At 40.1% G+C, this 24,766-nt stretch overlaps 1 long non-coding RNA gene across 2 annotated transcripts; it reads right to left on the reverse strand.

Moving 5' to 3' along the window:
• Positions 1–11,456: 11,456 nt before the first annotated feature.
• Positions 11,457–22,069, reverse strand: LOC134807710 (uncharacterized). Of its 2 annotated transcripts, none has more exons than XR_010148822.1 (3): positions 21,780–22,069; positions 13,348–13,555; positions 11,457–12,145 (listed from the first exon to the last, which is right to left on the reverse strand). It is a non-coding gene; the product is annotated as an uncharacterized LOC134807710 (long non-coding RNA). The 2 variants fall into 2 exon arrangements; XR_010148823.1 differs by lacking the exon at positions 21,780–22,069 and adding an exon at positions 20,579–20,809.
• Between the last annotated feature and the right edge of the window lie 2,697 nt (positions 22,070–24,766).

The raw sequence follows: 24,766 nt of genomic DNA on the forward strand, positions 1-24,766 counted from the left end.
CTACTTAGCTTAGATGTCCTCTCCTAAGTCTTCCATGACCCTAAAAGTTAGGACAGGTGCTCCTATACTTTTCCAGAGCCTCTTCAGCAGTTCAGGTATACATTTTCTCTGTGAATATTACCAATGCAAAATCTTCAATAAGCCTTTGATCTACTTAGCAAGTCAAAAATAGATCACAGGAGAAAAATTAGAGAGCAATTTAATCCTAAATGTCATTGTACTCACTAAAAGTACATGAGGAGTTCAACAAAAGAGAAAATTAAGGAAGGTTTTAGGGAATGGTGTGTTTTATTCATCACAGTATACTTAGCCCTGGGCTCAGTGCCTAGAATATAGAGATAACACATATCAATACCCAGACAATCAAATAGAATAATGTGGACTTGGACAAATGCCCAAGGGATGGAGGGAAAAATAGAGGGAGGAATGGAGGGCAGGGACATCTAGTGCAATGCTGAGTGTGAACTGCATTTGAACACACAGGTCTGAGTAGATTATTATTGTATCTGGTTTGCATTTGTTATAAAACTAGATGAATTATACCATCCTTGCTCTAAGGCAGAGGTAAAAAACACCTTTTAAAAAGAGGATAGGAAAAAATCAACCACAAAGTGGTATATGCGCCTGTAGTCCCAGCTACTCCAGAAGCTGAGGAGGGAGGATATCGTGAGCCCAGGAGTTCAAGACGAGCCTGGACAAAACAGCAAGACCCAGTCTCTTAAAAAAAAAGTGTGTGGAGGTTTACAGCAAAGAGGATAAGGGAAGTAAGAATGATAAGCCACATCTACAGAATAGTATGTTTTATAGTCTTACTCCTAGAATGTCTAAGAACAAATATCTGAAATTGTCTGCAATGGATTCTGTTTTAAAGAAGAATGGTTTTTAATCAAGTCAAACACTTTAAACTTTGATCGGGGACTGAGAAATCACATAATTCTTATCCTAAACAGCATCTCTCAGACAAATCTGGGATGTATTTCCTATGAAACAGAAAACAATACATTAGTGGTGTGAACCATAATAGAGTTCTGGGTGATCTATTGTTTATCAAGCCATCAGTCTGTATACATCGCTTGTAATGAAATAATCACTCCACAGGAACTTAATACAGTCTGGGAATGATTCTTGAGTGTTGTACCCAGGGAACCTAATTATGAGACTTGAAGCAACTGTGTAAGAGAAACAGAAAAACAACCCAAGCTGTTATCTCTTATTGAGTCTATTTTCTCATAGAGAATCCTGAGAAAACAAAGGACATTTTGTTTGAAGTGTTTTTGCCTTCTTCAAGTCTGAGAAAAAAATTTTTTTTCCTTTGAAGTACTTTCAAATTAAACATTGTGAAGCCTATTTCTTCCTTTACATCTGAAATATTTACTAATTCTGAAATCAGAAAATTTCACCTTTCAAAATATATTTAATTAGCATCTACTTGTGCATGGAACTAGACATTGTGGGGAATACAAGAGAAATAAAATTACAACAGCATCACCTGAGAACTGGTTAAAAATGCAAGTTATTAGGGTCCACCCAGACCTATGAATCAGAATCTGCATTTTAGCAAGATCCCAGGTGATTTGTATGTGCTTTGTAATTTGAGAAGCAATATTATAACTGCATATAGGGTTTTGTTTTTGTTTTTTAATACTGTTACCTGGATCCCAGTCCCAGAAATTTTTATTTAATTTTCAAGGGGGTGCAGCCCAGCCATCATGAATCTTCTAAAGTGCAACAGAGTATAAGAACAGCTGCCCTTCAGTCAGTGAAGCTACCCAGCCATTTTGATCCTTGCAGCCTAGGCTCTTGCTAAAATGTGGATTCGGAGTCATTTGATCTGTGCTGGATCCTGAGAATTTGCTTTTCTAACAATGGTGTGATTTTATTACTCTTATATCTTCCACAATGCCTAGCTCCAGGCACAATTAGATGCTCAGTAAATAATTTTTCAAGGCCTACCTACTTTTTTCCTCAATATAATTATATGTTATGGCTACTTTTCACACTTTTTTTTTTAATGACAGCACAAACTCAAACCTCTAAGGAATCACAAGAAGGAAAATTAATGTTAACATAAATGGTAGCAGGCTGTTACGTGTTGAATTGTGTCCCCTCAAAAGATATGTTGAAGTCCTAACCCCTGGAACCTCAGAATGTGATCTTATTTGAAAATAAATGTAATTGCAGATATAATTAGTTAAGTTAAGATGAGGTCATATTGGAGCAGCGTGGGCCCTTAATCCAAATTACATTTGGATTTCCTTACAAGAAGAGGAGAAGAAACACAGAGACACACACACAGGGCCATGTAACAACAAAGGCAAAGATGATACTGATGCATCTACAGTCCAAGGAACGTCAGAGGCTAAGGAACCACAAGAAGCTAAGAAGAAGCAAAGAAAGATTCTTCCCTAGAGCCTTCAGAGGAAGCCTGGCCCTGTCAATACCTTGATTTCAAACTGCTAGCCTCCAGAACTGTGAGGGAATAAATTTCGGTTGTTTTAAGCCATGCTGTTTGTAATAATTTGTTATGACAGCCCTAGACAGCCTATCTTCTTATACTTTTACATAGGCTAGGGTTTTTTGGGGGCAGGTTTGTTTTATTTTGATTCATTTTTGCATCCAGGACATGCAGGCCACTGCCTGTATATAAAACTAAATTGGTCTATCCACAGCTACCTCAAATTTGGTGCATGGTTTACTATTACAGATAGCAAGAAAAGGAAATTATAAAGTAAAAGAAGAAACAAATGAATGAAAAGAGTTCTGAAAAATGAATGAAGGAAAAGAGGGAAACTTAAAACCCCAGAAAAGAAAAGAAAATATACGGACACAGAGGTTATTATGAATAATCTCAAATTAGAGGGAAGGCACAGGAGTTTGCAGAAATGAAGTTATTTCTTAACAGAAATACATCACTGTGATCATACTGATCTAAATTTAAATCCCAGTAACATATGTGTGATTTTAAAGAAGTCATATAATGTTCATGAATCTGTAAAATGGAAACACTACTGATAATACTTGCCTACAAAGGTTGGTGTGAGGATTATAAAGAGCTCAGCAACCTGTCAGAAACATTCAGTATATGGTAACTATAATTATTAGAAGACGGCCGGGCACGGTGGCTCACGCCTGTAATTCCAGCACTTTGGGAGGCCAAGGAGGGTGGATCGCCTGAGGTCAGGAATTTGAGACCAGCCTGGCCAACATAGTGAAACTCCGTCTCTACTGAAAATACAAAAAATTAGCTGGACATGGTGGCTGGTGCCTGTAATCCCAGCCGCTCGGGATGCTGAGGTAGGAGAATCACTTGAACCCAGGAGGTGGAGCTTGCAGTGAGCCGAGATCGCGCCACTGCCCTTCAGCCTGGGCAACAGAGCGAGACTCTGCCAAGAAAGAAAAGAAAGAAAAGAAAGAAAAGAAAGAAAGAAAGAAAGAAAAGAAAGAAAAGAAAGAAAGGAAAGAAAGAGGGAGCGAGGGAGGGAGGGAGGGAGGGAAGGAAGGAAGGAAGGAAAGAAAGAGAAAGAAAGAAAGAAAGAAAGAAAGAAAGAAAGAAAGAAAGAAAGAAAGAAAGAAAGAAAGAAAGAAAGAAAGAAAGAAAGAAATAGCAGCAAACACCACAGAGAGGAGGAGCCCTCGAGCTACCCCAGCCTGCGCCATTGCAGTCAAGCCCAGGACACAGAGCACAAGAGAGTGGCGCCTGGCGGGAGGGAAAGGCTTTCTTTTTTTTTTTTTTTTTTTTTTTTGAGAAGGAGTCTCGCTCTGTCGCCCAGGCTGACAGTGGCATGTCACTGCAAGCTCTGCCTCCCGGGTTCACGCCATTCTCCCGCCTCAGCCTCCTGAGTAGCTGGGACTACAGGCGCCCGCCACCACGCTCGGCTAATTTTTTGTATTTTTAGTAGAGACGGGGTTTCACCGTGTTAGCCAGGATGGTCTCGATCTCCTGACCTCGTGATCCGCCCACCTCGGCCTCCCAAAGTGCTGGGATTACAGGCGTGAGCCACCACGCCCGGCCAGGAAAGGCTTTTAAAAGCCGGGACAGGGTCCGTGCACAGTGGAACTGAAAACAAACTTCCTTTCACAATTTTCCCATGGGACTTCAGCAAATAAAATGTATTTCCTTTCAGTGTATTAAAAACATGTCTGATCTTATTATTTCTAATATATATGTCTGAGCAAAGACCACAATTGAAGAATATTTTATTACGTACATATCTTTGTACAGAAAGAAAGAAAAGAAAAAGTGAAAGTTTACTTTTAACCTTCATTGTTAAATTTCAAGATAAGAATAAATTAAATCCAAATTTATGTTTTCAAACCAAGCAAATTCACTACAATCCAGTATTTTCATTTGTTAAATGTTTATTGGACAAGAAGAGAAAAATAACAATGCTTATTCTACCAGGCATGAAAATGAGAAGTTTATTTTCAGTAAGAATACAATGCCTGTTCCTCTAGGGTGTGTGTGTGTGTCAGAACTCCTAAACTACTACCAAGCAGACAAATAACTATATAATTTATTTAACCTAGAAAATTATTGTAGAATAATTTAATTTCCTGGGTAACTGGAAGAATATAGTCTATTTACTAGATTAGGGAGGAATTTACTTTCTTGAACCATTGGCTCATATCTGTATTACTACATTCTTTCAGTTTTATTATGATTTATCTCTTTACAGGGCTGAGTATCCGTAAGATCCTGAAGAACAGGAAGTACCTCATTCATGGTTATATTCTCAGAACCCTCTAGCCTCTCAATAAATTTTTGTTGAATGAACTATGTATAAAACCATAAAGTGAAGCTCAGGAAAACTGCAAGACAAGGGACCTGGTATACTGGACATTTATCAATTTTTTTTTTTATTTCCAATCATCTAAACCTTCTTCATATGTTTAAAGAATGTCTCTCTGTATAAAGCTAGATACTCACCTCTCTGAGCCCCTTGTAACCTGATCTCCCAATAAGCCACAACTTTCAAATTGGGATATCATGACACTGACCAGCAGAGACACGGGGGAATCCATCATGTTGGTGGCAGAGGCAGACTTGACTGACACATTCATTCTCCAAAAGGGGCAGTGCCACCAGCATCATCTACCCCACAGGGTCCAGAGGTCTGTGAGAGTTACACCAGTGACCTCACAGGACTGGTTGTGAAATGTGGTGCTGTCTGTGGCTCAGCAATCCCTTCTTTCTGATCCTGGCTCTCTAGCCTTCCTGGAGATGTGAGCTGTGAGTTGCCAATCTTTTCTTCTGCCTAAATCACCCAAGATTTATTTCTGTACCCATAACTAGAATCCTTCTGAGTCCAACTGGGCTTCACCACTTTTCAATAGAATGGCAGGCTCACCTAAGTACTATGAGATTTTGAAAGATTATTTCTTCATAAACATCACCATTTTTGACTATATGTCTAAACTTCCTTCTGGCTCTAAAATTATTTGATTCCATTAGGGCAGTTTCAGTAAAGTATATAAATACCATGTTAATCCAATAGCCGCGTTTCTCATTCATTTGTCAACAAACATGTATGTGTGCCTTCCAGATGAAAAGATCAGACACCACGATTTTTACAGTGCTGCTGTTGTCTTCTAAAAACTTTGGTCAGTAGAGAAGTTCTGGACTTTTTGTGATATAAATTATATTAAGGCCAACCCTGAGAATTGTAAAACATCCATAGACCATCGGCTGACTGCATCACATATACCACTAAATGTGTTACTGAGTTGAGGGAGAAAGATGTTCTGCGAACTTAACTTAATAATGATCTGTAGAGCTATTTGCTAAAGTGCCCTCAAGGGAGTTAAGTGTACCAGAGTGTATTCCCTTCTTATTCATGACTGCCACATGAATGAGAAGTCGTTCTTGTCTAAGAAAGAAAGACACTGGCAATTCAGTTGCACAATTGCCAAGAGTTTTTTGTTTTTTGTTTGTTTGTTTGTTTGTTTGTTTAGCATTTATGTAAAAGGAAATTTCAAAGAAAGCCAAATTACACAGGGCTGGTTACCTGTCATCAAGCTGGCTATGGTTATTTTGTTTCCCTAGACTTTATGCTAACAAAGGGCTCATGTACTTTGACGCTTATCTAGAAAAGGTGCTAATTTTTTCACTTACACATAAGCTATTTCTTCTAGATGAGATTTAAACACGAGATTAGCATAAAATCCTTGGCCTTTCTTCTATTTCTATGATCTAGAAGCATTCAACGGATCTGATAAGAGCACTTTCTTTGCAATTTGACATTGAGAGAGCACCTTGGAAGGGTTATTATGAAGACCAAGCTGTTCTCTAAGTTTCATGCAGAGTGAGTTATATTCTGTGACCTGTAATTAATTCATAGAAGCGCCAAGAAGACAGAATCATATATTCTAAATAGCATATTTCCCAAACTTTTTTTACATGTAGAGAAGAATATTATTCATTTAAAAAATGTACTTCCCCCTTTTTTCATTTTTGCTCTAAAAAGGGTTAGGAGGAAGTATGTGAACTACAAAATGCTAGTCTATTCAGATTCTCATCCCCAGATTCTAAAGAATAACAAAACAACCAGCTTTGCATGACAGTCAATGACCAGTTAGTGGACATCAAGCAATGTTATGCCCATTTTGTTTCAGCACTAGCTTTAGTGATATGAAGAATAACCTTTACAATTAGGATTTAAAGCCCTCGAAAATCTTGAGTTCAAGCCATAAATGCCTGCAGGAAGAAGAGCCTGGCAGTTGCTACAGCCTGTCTCCTCTGGAGCCCTCTGGGAGTGCAGAAGCAGAGGGACAGAAGAAGAGACAGAAGGGATGGTGATAGGCCCTGTCATTCCCTGTTATCTCCAGTGGTCAGCACCCAAAGACATTTTGTTGTTGTTGTTGTTGTTGTTGTTGTTGTTGTTATTTTGAGTTAGAGTCTCACTCTGTCGCCCAGACTGGAGATCACCGGCATGATCTCGGCTCACTGCAACCTCCGGCTCCCAGGCTCAAGCAGTTCTCCTGCCTCAGCCTCCCAAGTAGATGGGATTACAAGCATGTGCCACCATGCCTGGCTAATTTTTGTATTTTCAGTAGAGACAGGGTTTCACCATATTGGCCAGGCTGGTCTCGAACTCCTGACCTCAGGTGATTGGCCCGCCTCAGCTTCCCAAAGTGTTGGGATTACAGGCATGAGCCACCACGCCCGGCCCAAAGACTTTTTAAATTGACCTTTTTTTCTGCCTGAGTAAAGGCAGAAATCGAACACAGAGAATCTGAACACAGGTTAAAAAAAAAGGTTCTGAATGAATCGAACACAGGTTAAAAGAAAAGGAAGGGGGGAATATGCAAGGGTGACTTTATTATCCATCTGAAAAGTTGGAGTACAGAAAATACAGAATGGACAGCACTCAACAGCTGAACAGAAAAAAATAGAAACAAATGAAATAATCTTAGGTAGGGTGCAGTGGCTCATGCGTGTAATCCCAACACTTCGAGAGGCCAAGGCAGGAAGATCACCTGAGCCCGGGAGTTCGAGACTAGCCTGTGCAATGTAGTGACACCCCATCTCTACAGAAATTTTTTAAATTATGTAAAAGAAAGAAAGAAAGAAAGAAATAATCTTAGGCCTGGGAGACTTATTTCTGCACCAAGCAGGAACCTATGGAATTACTAGATACTTGATTACTTAGGCCAATAACCCTGACTACATTTACCATTTATTTGGGTAGAAGCTGTGTCAATCTTCTATGATCCTGCATTAATCATTAGCTATGTCTGTCACTCCCGACACCACCCACCACTCTTAGCTTGCACCCTCTGCATTGTTGCCCATGTTTCTCTCCTATATTGATAATCTAACCCGGTATTTCTTCAGAACAGATGTAGGCCATTATTAAATGAATGGCCTACAAGTTTAGTCTATGGGTATGAAAAATACCTGGTTTTATTTTATGGCATCAATTTGTGATGTTAGAATCATCTTCAACAACAATCATTTTTTGAACATCATAAGACTTCAAAATGCAATAGAAAGAATGAGGGGTCTGGATCTGATGGATTTAGGCTTGAATTCCAGCCTCATCATTAATCAATTTATCTGCACCTCTTTTGTTTTTTTTCTGTCCAAGGATGTTGTGGGCAGCCTCTAAGATAGTTCCCAATGCATACCTTCTGGTATTCATGCCCTTGTGTAATTCCCTACCGCTGTGGGTTGGTTGGACCTAGTGCATTGCTTCTAATGAATAGAATATGGCAAAAGTGATGAGCTATCACCTGCAAGCTTAGGTCACGTAAGTAATGTAACTTCCATCTAGTGCTGCCTCTCTCTCTCTCTCTCTCTCTCTCTCTCACACACACACACACACACACACACACACACACACACACACACTGATGTCTCTGACCAATAGCCAGTAAGGACCTGAGGTCTGCCAACAGCCACATAAGATGGAAATACAATTTACTGAAAGCTTGGAAGTGGACCTTCCCTAGTTGAGCCTTGAGATGGCTGCAGCATCAGCCCACATCTTCGGTGCAGCTTTGTGGGAGACCTTGAAGCAGAGGACCCAGCTAAGCAGGGCCTGCATTTCTGACCCACAGAAGCTGTGAGTTTTAAGAATGTGTGTTGTTTAAGCTGCTAAATTGGAAACTGGGGAGTGGGTGGGTGTTACATAGCAGAAAATAACTTAATGCAAATAAAAATAATAACACTTCTATTCCAAGATTGTTGTGAGGGTTGGAGATGATGTATGTATACCTTATGTCTGTCACAGAGCCTCTCCTTAAGAAATGGTAGCTCTCACTATTACCAAGCCTCCTCTATGTGGGGGGGCTACTCTCTGCATCACTTACATATCTATGCTTTTTAATACAGCATAGGTTAGAGAAATGGTCACCTTCAACCTCAAATTAAAAGAAATTTGAAAAGAAGGGAATTGTTTCCTGTGGAAAGGCCAACTGGCAGATATTTGAAAAGTGTAGACTCCATTGAGGCAATAAAGGAAGAAAACAGGGTTGTATGGAAAATGGGAATGTCCAATTGGACTAGTATTTAATGCCTTAAGAATAAGATCCTTGGGGCCAGCCAAGGTGGCTCACACCTGTAATCCCAGCACTTTGGGAGGCCAAGGCGGGCGGATCACGAGGTCAGGAGTTCGAGACCAGACTGTCAACATGGTGAAACCCTGTCTCTACTAAAAATACAAAAATTAGCTGGGCACGGTGGTGGGTGCCTTTAATCCTAGCTACTCGGGAGGCTGAGGCAGGAGAATTGCTTGAACCCTGGAGGCGGGGGTTGCAAGGAGCCAAGATCACGCCACTGCATTCCAGCCTGGGTGACAGCAAGACTCCGTCTTAAAAATAAATAAATAAATAAGACCCTCAAACATCCTTCACTGACTTAACAACCTTTCAGGGCATGGTCATTTTCAAACCGTTAATACAGTAGTTGAAAATATTAATGATAAAAGAGTTAATTATAATTTACTTGAGGTAGTAAAAAATTAAATTTACAAAAGGAAAACTGAAGGAGAGATAGTAAAAATGTGAAAAGGGCTACTCAGAAAGGCAGTATAACATCAGGAAAACATCCCTGAATTTGGAATGAGAAGTTCTGGGATTTGCTTTGCTTTCATTCTTTCAAAAAAGATGTATTGAGTACCTACTGTAGGCCAAGTCGTTTTCTAACTCTCTAGTTTCTGGGCCTATCATTGGAAGTCTGTTTTGTTGTGGACAAAACAGACTTAATTGTTGCCTTCATGGAGCTAGTGGAACATGAAACAAAAGCATATTTAATTACAATTATAGTAAGTACCACAAGGAAAATTACAGGGTGTAATTAGAAAATGACAGGAGGTACTTACACTGAATTGGAGGGTTTAAGGAAAGCCTCTCTGAGGAAGTGACATTTAAACTGAAGGATGGACATGAGTTAGCCAGGCAACTGGGTGACGAAGAGCAGCAGGGAGGAATATTCAATCAGAGAAAACAGCATGGCAAAGGCTTTAAAGCCGAAACAAGCTTGGCACGTTTGAGGAACAGAGAGGTTCATGGGCTAGAACATGGTAGACAGAATGAGGGTGGAGAGTTGAAGAAGTAAACCACACAGACTTTTGAGCATATCAGGCTGTGAGTTATTGTGGCATGGAAGGATTTAAAGTATAACGATGAGATTTATTTTTAGTAAAAGAGCACTCTGGTTGCAGTACAGTAACAATTAAAGGTAAAAAATAAGGAAAACTGCAGAAGAACCTGGTGTCTGGAACTACAGTGGACACAGTGGAGATGGAAAGAAGGAGATGGAGTAGAGATATTATTGTAAAGATAGAATCCAAATGACTTGGTGATAGATTAGATATGGGAAGTAAGGGAGAAGGAAAGGGTAGTCAGGGAATGCTCCCAGGTTTGTGGCATAAGAAACTGAGTAGGAAGTGCTACTTAATAGATGACTAAAAATTGGAGCAGAAAGAAATTGAGGAGGAGGACAGAGAAAGAGAAAATTTTCCATTTTGTACATTAAATTTGTGATGTCTGCAGGACATTCAGGTAAACACTAGAAAGCTGCTGAGTATGTGTACCTAGAAAGAAAAGTCTGGCTCCTTTTCAGTTGGAAACTTTGGACAAATCACTTATAACTCTAAGCCTCCATTTCATTATCTGCAAAATGAAACCCATCATCTGTCTGCCTCAATAGGATAGAGGGAAAGACAGATGAGGCAGCATCTATGAATGGCCTCTCTAAACTATAATTCAGTATAGACATGCAAGAGCACTTAGTCACAGATAACTTTTCACGTTGATAAAGGAAATGTGAAATAAGGCCATACATTAAGTTTCAGCATTTCCATATGCCCCAATTGGTAAATATATATTCATTTATGGAAGGAAGGAAGGCAGGAAGGAAGGAAGGAAGGAAGGAGAAAGAGAGAGAGAAAGAGAGAGAGAAAAAAAAGAAAAGAAAAGCAAGGCAGGAAGGAAGGGACGGAGGGAGTGACGGAGGGAGGAAGGGGAGGGTAGGGGAGGAGAGGAGAGGGGTGGGGAGGGGAGAAGGGGGAAGAGGGGAAAGGGAGAAGGGAAAGGGGGAGAGGGAGAAGAAAGAAAGGCGGTAGTCAGGAGAAATAAGCAAAAAAAAGTACTAGCAATTTTTATGCTCACATATTTGTTAAAGGTTGACTTTTAAGAAAAAAAGGAAAATTGCTGGGCATGGTGGCACATGCCTATAATCTCAGTACTTTAAGAGCCCAAGGAGGGAGAATCACTTAAGCCCAAGAGTTCAAGACCAGCCTGGACAACATAGTGAGACCTCTTCTCTACAAAAAATCAAAAAATGAGGGGGGAGGATCACTTGAGCCCATGAGGTCGAGGCTTCAATGAGCCATGAGTGCACACCACTACCCCCCAGCCTGACCAAGAGTGAGACCCTGCCTCAAAAAAAAAAAAAAAAACAAAAACAAACAAACAAAAAAACAAAGTAAAATCATGACTCATATGCAAACATAAACGTGTCAAAGATTTATTTTAGCCCATTAATGAGGAACTAGGAAGGCAAAAACAGTAACAGCAATACCCAGTTCAATGGAGAATCCAAAGAACAGACAAATATATGTATATAGGTGTCCAGAAAAAGGTTAACCCAGCAGTCTTGGGTTACTCAAACCCTGCACATTCAAAAAAAAAGGACTGGTCCTTGGCTGACATCCAGGAGGTGACCTCTGAGCTCTCTTGATATCTCCTGCCTGCCAGGAGTGTTTTTGTCGTCTAAGTTGTTGAACCCCACTGCATCAGTTGTTGAACCACACTGACCTCTGGGGGCTGGAGACTGAGTAGCTAATGTTGTCCCATAGCCGCTGCATGCCTTTGTCACTAACCCCAATAAAAATCCTTGGACACCAAGGCTCAGATGAGATTCATAGGATGCAAAAATGTACGTGTGTTACATTGTTGCTAAGATAATTAAGTGCTGTTCATACAACACCTTTGGGAGAAGCCAACTGGAAACTTGTGTCCTGTTTCTCCTAGACTCTGCCCTATCCACCTTTTCCTTTCGCTGACTCTAATCTGTAGTCTTTCACTCTAATAAACCACAAACATGAGTATGACAGCTTTTTCTGAGACCTGTGAGTCCTTTTAGTGCATGAAGCCTGAGGGTGGTCTTGCAGACTCCTGATCCGTGAGGCCATCAGAAATGCTGAAAATGAATTTACATCTATTAAAGATGCAAATGAGATGCCTTTTACAGGATGGATGAAGTTCATTTTCATTTCCATTGGACAAAATAATTTGCATTACTATCAGTTTTTTTTCAATTTACAGAGTTGTAAAATGGATCCAAAACAATGAAAGATATAGACCTTTATAGACTCAAATAACTCTGGAAAGATATAGACCTTTATAGACTCAAATAACCCTTTTTGCTCATTTTAAAGACTTTTATAATTTTTTCTGGCACATTTATTTAACCAATATTTCTTAAGGAAGTCCCTGGTCCAGGCAATGAGGACTCTCTCGAGGCTTAAATTAAGTAGAGTAGTTATTTTTTAAAGGTGATTCTCATTGTAATGTATTTGATAAAATCAATGCCATTTGATTTTCCAGTTTATAAACCATAAATTTCCTAATGTAAAATAAAAATCTATTCACTGTATTTTTCTTGAAAAGGAGTCAGTTTTAGGTTATTTGAAAAAGAAACGTGTTTCTAAAAGAGTAGCATATATATATACGCACACATATGTATACACATATATACACACATATATACATATATACACACATATATACACATATACACACATATATACACATATATACACACATATATACACATATATACATATATACACACACATATATATACATCTATATATACACACACATATATATATACACACGCACATATATACATATTCAAAACTGAAGAGACTTAGAGACTAAATAGACTTAAGGCTTTACCTTTATTATCAAACAATTATTGAGGTTTAGGAAACTTCTTTAATGGTGTAACTTAGAGAAAGTCCTGAATAGAACAAATCATGCTTGATGGAGATGCCACAGTAGGGCATACTAACAAGACTACCGGAGTTTAAGAGACAAGGGAGGGAAGACAGAATCAAAATGTGAAAGCGACTGCAGAAATGAGAGCAAGCCTGCAAATTGCAGGATCATGAACTGTGGGGGCAACATTTGAAGCCTGCTGTTCAATGCTACCCATGTCAATCCACTTTAAAAACTAACAAAATTATGGCACTTATCTGTCTACCCCAAAGGTTGACCATTACCTACAGGATAAATTTCTTCACTTGATATACAAAGTTTGTCCCAAACCTCATTTTGTGTCATTACTTAATAAATGTCTTCTACTCCAGCTACCAATGGTTCCCAACTTGGAATTACCTGTGGAACTTTTAAAAATTTACTGCCCAGGCCTTCCTTTGGATTGATCAAATCAGGACCTCTGGGAGGTACAGCCCAGGCATCAGTGTCCTTTTGCAGCTCTCCGGATAATTCCAGTGGGCAGCAAAAGTTCAAAATTTCTGAACTAACAGTTTTGAAATCCACATTTTGGAGTGCCAAGAAAATGTAGCTCTACTGATTCTTCTCTCTGAAAAAGAAATGGCAGAGTACAACTAACTTAGGTTAAATTGTTCCTTTTGTAATATTATTTCCAAATTATTTAAAAGGCTTTGCACATAGGATTAAAAGTTAAGAACATAGTTTAACCTCTCATTCAACAACAAATTCCTTTTCAATCAAGTCACATTCTTTCTATCTCCATACCCACATGGACTCGGTAGAGTAGAAATGACAACATTGCTATGCGTCACTCTTGTTTACTTCGGTTCCTATCAGCAAGTACTATACAGAGTTATCAGGTGTCTGTTAAATTTAGGCTTAGGAAAATGACCGCTATTTCCCTGACAAAGACTGGCTAGGAAAATAACAAGGGAAACTGATATTAAGACATGGCATTTAAAATAGTGTTCATGGACATTTTCTTCCTCACATTCTTTATCATTTTTTTAAATAGTACATAGGTGCCCCTAAACCTTCTTTAAATTTTTTTGAGGAAAAAAAAAGAAAGAGGAGGGAAAGGAAAGAAGGAAAGGGAAGGGAAGGGAAGAGAAAAGGATAGGGGTAAGAAGGGAGGAAGGAAAGAAGGGAGGGAGGAGAGAAAGGAAGGAGAGAAAGAAAGGAAAGAAAGGAAGGAAAGAAGAAAAGGAGTGAGGGCAAAAAACAAGGAAGGAAGGAAAAATGGAAGGAAGGCATTGCAATAATTCAAGTGTTAATCTTGGATTTTACTGTGTAAATTATTGCAAAGAAATAGGTCTTGGGCTGGGCACAGTGGCTCATGCCTGTAATCCCAGCAATTTGGGAGGCTGAGACAGCCTGATCACTTGAGGTCAGGAGTTTAAGACCAGCCTGGCCAACATGGTAAAACCCTGTCTCTACAAAAAATACAAAAAATTAACTGAGTGTGGTGGTGCACACCTGTAATCCCAGCTACCCAGGAGGCTAAGGCAGGAGAAGCACTTGAACCCAGGAGGTGGAGGTTACAGTGAGCTGAGATCATGCCACTGCACTCCAGCCTAGGTAACAGAATAAGACTCTGTTCTGTCTTGAAAGAGGAAGGGAAGGGACGGGAAGGGACAGGAAGGGAAGGGAAGGGAAGGGAATGGACAGGAAAGGAAGGGAAGGGAAGGGAAGGGAAGGGAAGGGAAGGGAAGGGAAGCGAAGGGAAGGGAAAGGAAGGGAAGGGAAGGGAAGGCAAAAGAAAAGAAGAAATAAGTCTTGGGCAGTCTTACAGGAAAGGCTCTCTAGTTTTTTGTCTGTCTCCACCTTGATATCTGTACCTTCTGCTTTTTTTTCCTCTTAAATAATCTTCCTACCTGAGGTCTTCCATAAAATGTTTCATAGGGCAGATAAATTGCAAAAATCATATTATCTATTAGCATGAAGAAATACAGGATACATATTATGTATAAGTAAGTAAAACAATTGACTAATTTAATTTATTCAAGGCTGAGCTCTTGCAGTCTACTTCTACCCTAAGCCAATTTAAGTACCTTCTTTTAGTTCTACTACTGCTAAAGTACTAAGTGTTTATCTAGTCTCTCCAGAATAAACATTGAATTTCAGGCCCAATTTGTACCCTAGTCATCTCAACATGTTCTTCCAGAGGTATTCCTCTCAGTTAGTTCTTTTCCTCTGGGGGTTTGCAGCTCACAGACATTTTTCCTAAACTACTTCAATGGTAGATTTTTTAAAAATATATGTTCTTTTCAGCCTTCAGTAATAGGGTTGAGTCAAATGGCTTCTGCCTTTTCCCATAACACTCCCATCTTTAAACAAAATATCCGACTTGAAGATTTCTGCTTTCACAAACTTTCCATTTGTTCTTTCTCAATCAACTCCTACATTTTGTCCTGAGGGCCTCTTCATGATTTCAAGTTGTATGTCCCTTAAAACAGTAGCTTTATCAAAGCCCACATTTATTAGGTCGGTGCAAAAGTAATTGTGCCTTGTTGCCATTGAAATAGCAAACACCGCAATTACTTTTGCACCAACCTACTACACCAAAAGAGGATCCTGCCTTCTTTGACAATTCTCCCACACTGTGGAGACAGGAATTTTTATTACAGTCTTAAGACCAGTAGAATTGTCTGAATAATTTGAAGGACACAAAATAAAAAATCTAGCGTTGATTTTTAAATTTTTTTAAATGATGGGGAAGAGGATAAAAGAAAGCTTTAATAACATTGGATACAAGAAAGCAGAGGTAAAAAAAGTATTAAAATGAGGGTGATGTCCTTTTGAGATTAGAAAACCTTGGAACTAGAGGAAGAAATGAAATATAGTTCCTATAAGCTTTTTTTTTTTAAAAAAAAGCATTATACGGTATGCAATGTATGAGATTCAAATGGAATAAAACAGACATATAGAATTATTTGTGATTTTTTTTTTTAAAAAAAGCTATTTTAACAAGTAGCTTAAGAGTACTTCAACTTCACCAATGGAGGCAAGTGAGAAGAAAGGCAACCACAAAAGTCCAGCTCAATTCTGCCATCTACTGCCTAGCAGCAAAACCATGCATGGGGAGACCTGAGTCTATTCCAGTACCCAAGGTCATTGCTAGGGCACTGACACCCATTTAGAGAAAGATGGGATGAAAGCCACTGAGATTATATCCCAGAGATGCAGCAAGGTTTCCATCAACAAATACAGACACTGGGTTTGATTTAACCCTGTTAATAATTAGACCAACTCAGGGTTTCTAATATGGTGTATGTATAACTAATTATAGTCCACCCCTTTTTAAAACTTCAACACTATTGAAGTAAAAGCTCAATTTATATAGCCCTTTTGAATACTCAACAACATTATGGAAACACAGCTGCCCCTATTTTAGTTTTCTCAGTATCTCTTGGACCTGAAAGTGACAAACTATGTCCTCTTTAGTCATTCTTCAAGGGAAGATGGATCTTTAGATGTCGGAGTAGGAGGTGAGGAACAGTGTTCCAGCGTTTCTGTGCTCTATTCTTCTTAAACAGTTTTGTCAATAAAGGACAAAATAATAGAGAACATAATCTGAAAGACTGTGTGGTTTTGCCTCCCTAAAAAAAGAAATGAATTTCATATTAAACTATTCCTCAAGTCATATTTTGACAACAAAACTCAGAGCATATTTTATTTGTAGTCAACAATAATAGCTCTTGTTCATATATAAGAAAAAAAAAGGGATCACATTTTCTATCATAGATTCCTAGTTCTGATAGAAGGAACACGATAAACTTTAGCCTAGTAATTCTGCAGTGATGATGTGTTGATAATTTCTTGTCAGTTGCCTAAACTTTAAAGTAAAAAACAAGCATTTTGAAAAGATTGATTCAACTTAGGAAGCCGTGGTGGGAAAATCACTTGAGCTCAAGGGTTCAAGACCAGCCTGGGCAACATAGGTAAGACCTATCTATAAAAAAAAAGAAAAGAAAAGAAAAGAAAAGATTGATTGGAAAAGTAGTGATTATAAGCCCAGGCTTGTAGTCAGCAAAGTATGACTTCTGATTTCTGGCTCTATTGCTTATGAATTGTTCAACCTTGTCAAGCCTTAGTTTCCTTCTCTGTAAAAACCTCCCCTATAGGATTACTATAAGAATTATAAGATCACATATGTAAAGAATTTAGAATACGGCCAGCACAAAACAAACCTTCAATAAATAATAATAATTATTGGTATTTTTATAATCAGTTAGACTTCTACTTTTGATAGTTATAACCATAACCCCATACTTTTCACAATACTTTATGACATCCAAAAAATGCTTATATTAGCTCATTTAATTTTGTTTAATCCTCACAACCACCTCTGAAACAAATAGGTATGATTATATTCCTCATTTTATAGTAGAAGAATTGAGAATCAAAGAAGTGACTTGCCAAAGAGTTCACAGCTGGTGAGGAAGCTTTAAACAGACCCTGGCACTCACATCTGAGTCTTGCTATGCTGCTACAGCTGCCCTGAAGAGAAAAGATCTGACTATTGAAATGTCTAATCTTGCTCAAACTGGTCTTGGTGAGAAACATTCTAAGCCTGATTACTTTTATCCTGCCCTTCCTATGTCCTGAGGCAGAAGGTTTCAGTTACTAAGAACTTTTTCAGTCTCTAAGAAATAATTGGCTCATAATAACCCATTATCCAAGTGTGTAAATCAGTTTATGAATCCACACCTACAACGAGGTTGGTTTACAAGCATTGAACAAACACTTGGATGCCTCACTCGTAAAATTCCAAATGGCACCTGGCTGTGATTATGCTACTTTCTCTGAAGACTCCTATCTACAGAAGGAAGTCCAAAGTTCAAACCTCATGGCCCTTCACTATGTCCACCTCTTTCTCTAGCCACTCTCCCCTGACCACCCCACAGAAGTACCGTGTTCTCGCAGCATAATGCCTTCCTCCTTCCAAACTCCACCCCCCTAACATGTGATTCAAGGCTGCTGAGACATCCGTCCTCTCTAACGCTCACATTTACCAATCTCCATTTCGAGATGAATTGCTTTCTCATCCACGCTCCCATGGCAGCTAAAGGAAATAAAAATATTTCAGCCCCAAATATATTTCTTTGACATATTTTGGGATGGCTGTCAGGGGGTCAGTAAACAGAACTGGTCCTGCAAAGCTGTCTTTTGTGGGGGAAATTTGCATCATTAGCAATCTGCATTAACGCAACCAGGCCTTCCCTAATCCAGATCTAGGAAAGATTAACCAAGAGTCTGACACATTTAAATATCCGAAAGAAACATTGTCCATTTATTCTCTCTGAGGGCTGCTACCTGTGAGGTTTTATCTCCATACCAAGACCACTTTTAATAGCCAAGCCTCCCCTTCTCTCCCTCCCATAACCTGTCTCTTCACTAAAATCTGATTTACCACCATAACCTGGTTTTGGCCATGCTCCAAGCTCCTGTTCTTTCTGTAATCTCAAGGTGATTTACAAGCTCCTGTACCCCACTGGGGAGTTGAATCTTCATTCTGAAGGCTCCTGTGTCATGGGAAACTATGATCAAATAAACTATGATCAAGTAAGTTTGGTCACAGTTTCTTTTAGTATCCTTTTTCTCCTATTAATCTGCCTTTTGTGAACTGAATTTTTCACGGAACCTTCTGAGAGTGAAGGGGAAGCTTTCCCTTCACCCCTACACAATTTGCCACATTCCTCTTTACTACACTTATATTTCATCATCAATGTTTGTTTGTGCATCTGGATTCTCCACTGGACTGAGGACTCCTTGAGGGCAAAAATCCTAACCACTTAACTTTAGAGCTCCAGTAGCTGGAATGCAAGCATTTGATCTGTGAACTATACTGGGCTTACAAGCTGCAGGTGGCATGCTAAAATTAATTAATATTCCTCCTCGGACATCTAAGTAAAACAGATTTGCAAATCTCCGTGTGTCTACTCAGAGAGTCCCACGAAACTGCCAAGTGCCAATCCAAAGGTAGATGCATGATCAAGAAAGAGAGATGATGCCACACAAGGATAGGGAACTGAAGTGTGAAAGAACTGATTCACTTATAAATTACATAAACCAAAAATAAAATTCTAAGACCCCTCAACCATCTGGATGGACTTCCCCCTCAGTTAGTGAGAGGTGACAACGTGCTAGCAGCCCTCACTTGCTCTCAGCACCTCCTCGGCCTCAGCGTCCACTCTGGCCACGCTGAGGAGCCCTTCAGCCTGCCGCTGCACTGTGGGAGCCCCTCTCTGGGCTGGCCAAGGCCGGAGCTGGCTCCCACTGCTTGCTGGGAGGTGTGGAGGGAGAGGCATGGAAGGGAACCAGAGCTGCACACAGCACTCGCGGGCCAGCGCGAGTTTGGGGTGGGCGCGGGCTCGGCGGGCCCCGCACTCGGAGTGGCTGGCCGGCGCCACCGGCCCTGGGCAGTGAGGGGATTAGCTCCCGGGCCAGCAGCTGCGGAGGGGGCACCGGGTCCCCCAGCACTGCCAGCCCGCCTGCTCCACACTTGAATTCTCGCCGGGCCTCAGCCACCTCCCCGCGGGGCAGGGCTTGGGACCTGCAGCCCGCCATGCCCGAGCCCCCCCACAGTGAGCTCCCTGGCGACCTGAGCCTCCCCGACGGGCACTGCCCCCTGCTGTGTAGCACCCAGGCCCATCGACCACCCAAGAGCTGAGGAGTGCAGGCATGTGGCGCGGGACTGGCGGGCAGCTCCGCCCGCAGTCCTGGTATGGGATCCACTAGGCGAAGCCAGCTGGGCTCCTGAGTTGGGTGGGGACTTAGAGAACATTTATGTCTAGCTGGAGGATTGTATATGCACCAATCAGCACTCTGTATCTAGCTAATCTGGTGGGGACTTGGAGAACTTTTATGTCTAGCTAAAGTATGTAAATACACCAATCAGCACTCTGTATCTAGCTCAAGGTTTGTAAATGCACCAATCAGCACTCTGTGTCTAGCCAGATTGTAAATGTACCAATCAGCACCCTGTCAAAACAGACCAATCAGCTCTCTGTAAAACGGACCAATCAGCTCTCTGTAAAATGGGCCAATCAGCAGAATGTGGATGGGGCCAGATAAGGGAATAAAAGCAGGCTGCCAGAGCCAGCAGGGGCAACCTGCTGGGGTCCCCTTCCACACTGTGGAAGCTTTGTTCTTTTGCTCTTTACAATAAATCTTGCTGCTGCTGACTCCTTGGGTCCGCACTGCCTTTATGAGCTGTAACACTCACCATGAAGGTCTGCAGCTTCACCCCTGAAGCCAGTAAGACCATGAACCCACCAGGAGGGATGAACAACTCTGGACACACCACCTTTAAGAGCTGTAACACTCACTGCAAAGATCTGCAGCTTCACTCCTGAGGCCAGCGAGACCATGAACCCACTGGGAGGAATGAACAACTCCAGATGGGAGGAATGAACAACTCCAGACAGGAGGAACGGACAACTCCAGACGCGCCGCCTTCAGAGCTGTAACACTCACCGCAAAGGTCTGCAGCTTCACTCCTGAAGCCAGCGAGACCATGAACCTACCGGAAGGAAGAAACTCCGAACATGTCCAAAGATGAGATGGAACAAACTCCGGACACACCATCTTTAAGAACTGTAACACTCACCGCAAGGGTCTGCGGCTTCATTCTTGAAGTCAGTGAGACCAAGAACCCACCAATTCCGGACACATTAGGACTTTTAAAACTTAACCTGAGAGACTGTTTCAGGCCATGACAGGAAGTGGGGGTTGAACAGGCTTCATTATACCTCTCCGGCATTAACATCAACACAGATTTTAAGTCTGATAAGAAGCATTTTACAGTCTATTTTCTCTGATGCTTGCTAGCTAAAAGCTTCATCTGTATAGTAAAACTTTGGTCTCTACGACATGTTATCACAACCCAGACATTCCTTTCTGTTGATCCCCGGTCTTTAAACAAACTCAACCAATTGTCAACCAGAAAATGTTTAAATTTCCCTACAGCCTGGAAGCCCCTATTTTGAATGGTTCTGCCTTTGTAGACCAAACCAATGTATTTCTTAAATGTATTTGATTGATGTCTCATGCCTCCCTAAAATGTATAAAACCAAGCTGCACCCCAGCCACCTTGGGCCCATGTTCTCAGGACCTCCCGGGCCATGGTCACTCACATTTGGCTCAGAATAAATCTCTTCAAATATTTTACAGAGTTTAATTCTTTCCATTGACAATTGCATTACAAAAAAGCAAAATCTTTCCATTCAAGTTTTCAGCAAGTAATCATAAAAATTTAAATAAATCAGGGTGTACAGTATATTTAGTATTTTGGTTTTTTTATCATTGTACAGCTTTGAGTGAACTAAAGGAATTAACAAATTTATCTTGTTTGTAAGTCTCAAACATTTGTTGGTGTCTCTGTTAAATACATTTTTGGACAATCATTTTAAATATTACAGTCGTGTGGGTAGTGTAGTTCACAGAATAATTTAGAAAACATGGTATCTAGATTTACAGTTTGGACCTCTCAGGTAAGATAATAAGGAAAGTCTTTTTAGGTGCCCCTGTTTTTAGGAGCTTAGAATTCTCACTTTTACTTTCTTCCAACCATGATGAATGGGTAGCTTTTTTTTTTTTTTTTTTGTTTAAACCTCTTAATTTTTTGTAAACTTTAACTCTGTTATTCACCACCTCAAAATTTAAAGTATATATGCTCCTATCTTTGAAACTGCAAGTCTTTTTCTCCATTTTTTTCTTGAATTACTGTTAACCTAGGCTCTCACCAATCTATTTGGCATTTAACCACACATTTTGCTTAAGATTTAATTTTAAAAGTTCTGTAAACTTACTGTATCTCCAAAATAACAGCACATCCATAGCTGTCTATTGAGTCAGTTGTATTTCTAAAAGAAACATGTTATTTCATGGCAGCTTCCTTGGTAAATTTCTGGTAATCACTACGAAATGAAAGGAAGTGGAAAAGATCGGGGAGGGTTAGAAAATAGTTGGGGAGAAGAATCACAGGTTATCACATACTTGAAAGGAATAATCCTGAAGACTCAAAACTTCACAACTCTTTTTGTCCCTGTGCTCCCTAGTGAAAACAGTCTGTGTTAGTCAGAAGCAAGCTCACAAAGCTCATGAATAACTTGCATTCTTATGCTGGAGAACAGCCAATTACCCTGGGACCAAATTCCTGTTTACTTTGTAGTGAATGTGGGAGACAAGCTGCCTGCCAGTAGCTGTTAAGGCAGTAAAAACACAGCCAGAGGCTATCACAAGGAGGAAATCACAGAGCAAGTTAATTTGTGAACTTCAAGGACAGAGATTAAATATTGTGCAATGAAGCTAATATGGTGGGCTTGTCTGAAAGTAGAAGAATCTGGTCTGAAAAGCACCCTTATGAGTTAGCACGATATTTGCATAATGAGTGACACATCATCGTTTCCAGACTTGCTTTTTTTAATAATTGATATCCTTTAAATTTTTCTTCCAAAAAGATTATTGATTCTCTGTTTGGGAAATGCAAGTTTGTTTTACTCTTGATTCTCTCATTCTGATATATCTGGTACAGAGAGTATTAAAGCTAAAAGGACAGTATTTGGGGTAAAATTTGGAAAATCCCAGACCCAATTTGGAAACCAGGATAGCTCATTATACCCTGTTGTTTTATAGAGCTGCCATGTTCAGTGTTTTGAGTACTTGAGGCTGCTCTGAGATCTCTTATTTGCATTCAGAACTTGAGTAGTTTTTGACCAAGGGGAAAAAATGAGAACTGCCAAATCTATTAGCTTGCCCATAACCCCAAATAGTGTACTATAGTGTCATTCTCCACAGAGAAAACAGCTTACCGTTTAAATCCTAGGAATTACACACTGACTACTAGGTCACTGTAACCTCACTATGATACCCTTAGGTCACATGTTGTGAGTTTTACAGTTGTTTGGACATAGAGTTTATAAAAAATTAAAATAAAATAAACCTTTGGATAGAGTATAACATTGGGGCTCAGAAAGCAATAACCCAAACACTGGTGCTATGACAGGCTGAGAGGCCTTAGACACAGCCTGCAAATCAAGGTCCCTCTAACTTTGCCTTGTCCCTCAGCCCTTGCCTCAAGCACAGGGAGGGACTCTCTCTGGAATTTCCTTATCTGACCAAGAAAGCTTCTTTCTAAGAGAAGTACAATTGTTTTCCTCCCTTCTCTGAAATCTCATTATCTGTCTCAGAAAAGAAGACTAAGGAATGCAACTACAGGGAGATGGACTTTTTCACAACATAATTCCAGCCTCTAGGGCTCATTCAAATTCCAAAGAGAATCATTTACAAGTTCATTGTTCTCCCTAATAATCATTTGTGGTCCCTCAAAGGAATTGCCTACATTCCCCATCTCTCCCCTCCCCTATGGAAGAGTATATAAGCTTCTGTACCACATTGGGTTATTAGGCAATCTTTCTCCTTAAGTTCCCCAGTGCTAACCATGTTAAAACAAACTTTCGTATGCCTTTTCTCCTACTTATCTGTCTTTTGTCAGTTGATTATTAGTGATCCCTTGGAGGGTGAAGGGGAAGTTTTCCCTTGGTTCCTACAATAAGATGGACCAATATTACACTGATTTTCCATGCCATAGCTAATCATATTATATTGAGGTTTGTAAAACTAATGAAGCCTACCAAGATTACGATTATGGGAGGGCCCTGAATTCTGCTAAAATGTAGATGCTGTTTCTACAATCCCTTACTGCTCAGGAGTCATGTGGCCAGAGGTCATAAGATTCATTGCTTCCCCAGCTGCACCTATAGGTAACATCACTATTGTAGAACTAAGATTGCTCTTTTGAGATGTTTTTCAGACTTACCCAACCTGGACTAGTCACTGATGACTCATCTGTCCTGTGGGCCCCCACCCACCCCACAACCACCCATCCAGAGACAGACTCAATGCACAAAGACTATTTTCCACACCTCTATAATTGTATCCCCAGCCAATCAGCAGTACCCATTCCCTAGTTCTCTTCCCACCAAACTATGCTTGCAAAACCCTAACCTCTGAACCTTCAGGAAGACTGATTTGAGTGATAACTCCAGTTCTTCTGCATAGCTGGCCTTGTGGTAATTAATTAATTCTATACCACAGTACCATGGTCTCAGTGAACTGGTTTTGTTTGTGCAGTGGGCAAGAAGAACCAGTCAGGCAACTACAGTTGTAATGCCATGGAAAATTGAAATACATCTTGCACATGTACCATGATGGAAGAACTTAGAGATGTTTTTCAATGTTTATCAGAGAAATAGCCTGCCAGGCCCAGAATCCAGAAGTTTTATCCACTAGCACTTTAAATCTAGTCAAATGGAACATAGTCACTGGTGCTGAGAGACCTAGGTGCCCAGGGAAAATGAGCACAGCAATATACTAATAGAAGACCAATATTCAACCAACTATAAAGCTTAAGGCTTTAGAAAGACACAATCTTTTTATGGTTTCATTGTTGGCATCATTTTGCATTCAGATTTATCAATTAAAATATGTCTCATTTTTATGCTTTAGTTCAAATGTTGTTTCCCTTCTTTTTTTTAATTTTATTATTATTATACTTTAAGATTTAGGGTACATGTGCACAACGTGCAGGTTTGTTACATATGTATACATGTGCCATGTTGGTGTGCTGCACCCATTAACTCGTCATTTAGCATTAGGTATATCTCCTAATGCTATCCCTCCCCCCTCCCCCCACCCCACAACAGTCCCCAGTGTGTGATGTTCCCCTTCCTGTGTCCATGTGTTCTCATTGTTCAATTCCCACCGATGACTGAGAAAACGCGGTGTTTGGTTTTTT

Source organism: Pan troglodytes, chromosome 1 (assembly GCF_028858775.2).
Source record: "Pan troglodytes isolate AG18354 chromosome 1, NHGRI_mPanTro3-v2.0_pri, whole genome shotgun sequence".
Taxonomy (NCBI): domain Eukaryota; kingdom Metazoa; phylum Chordata; class Mammalia; order Primates; family Hominidae; genus Pan; species Pan troglodytes.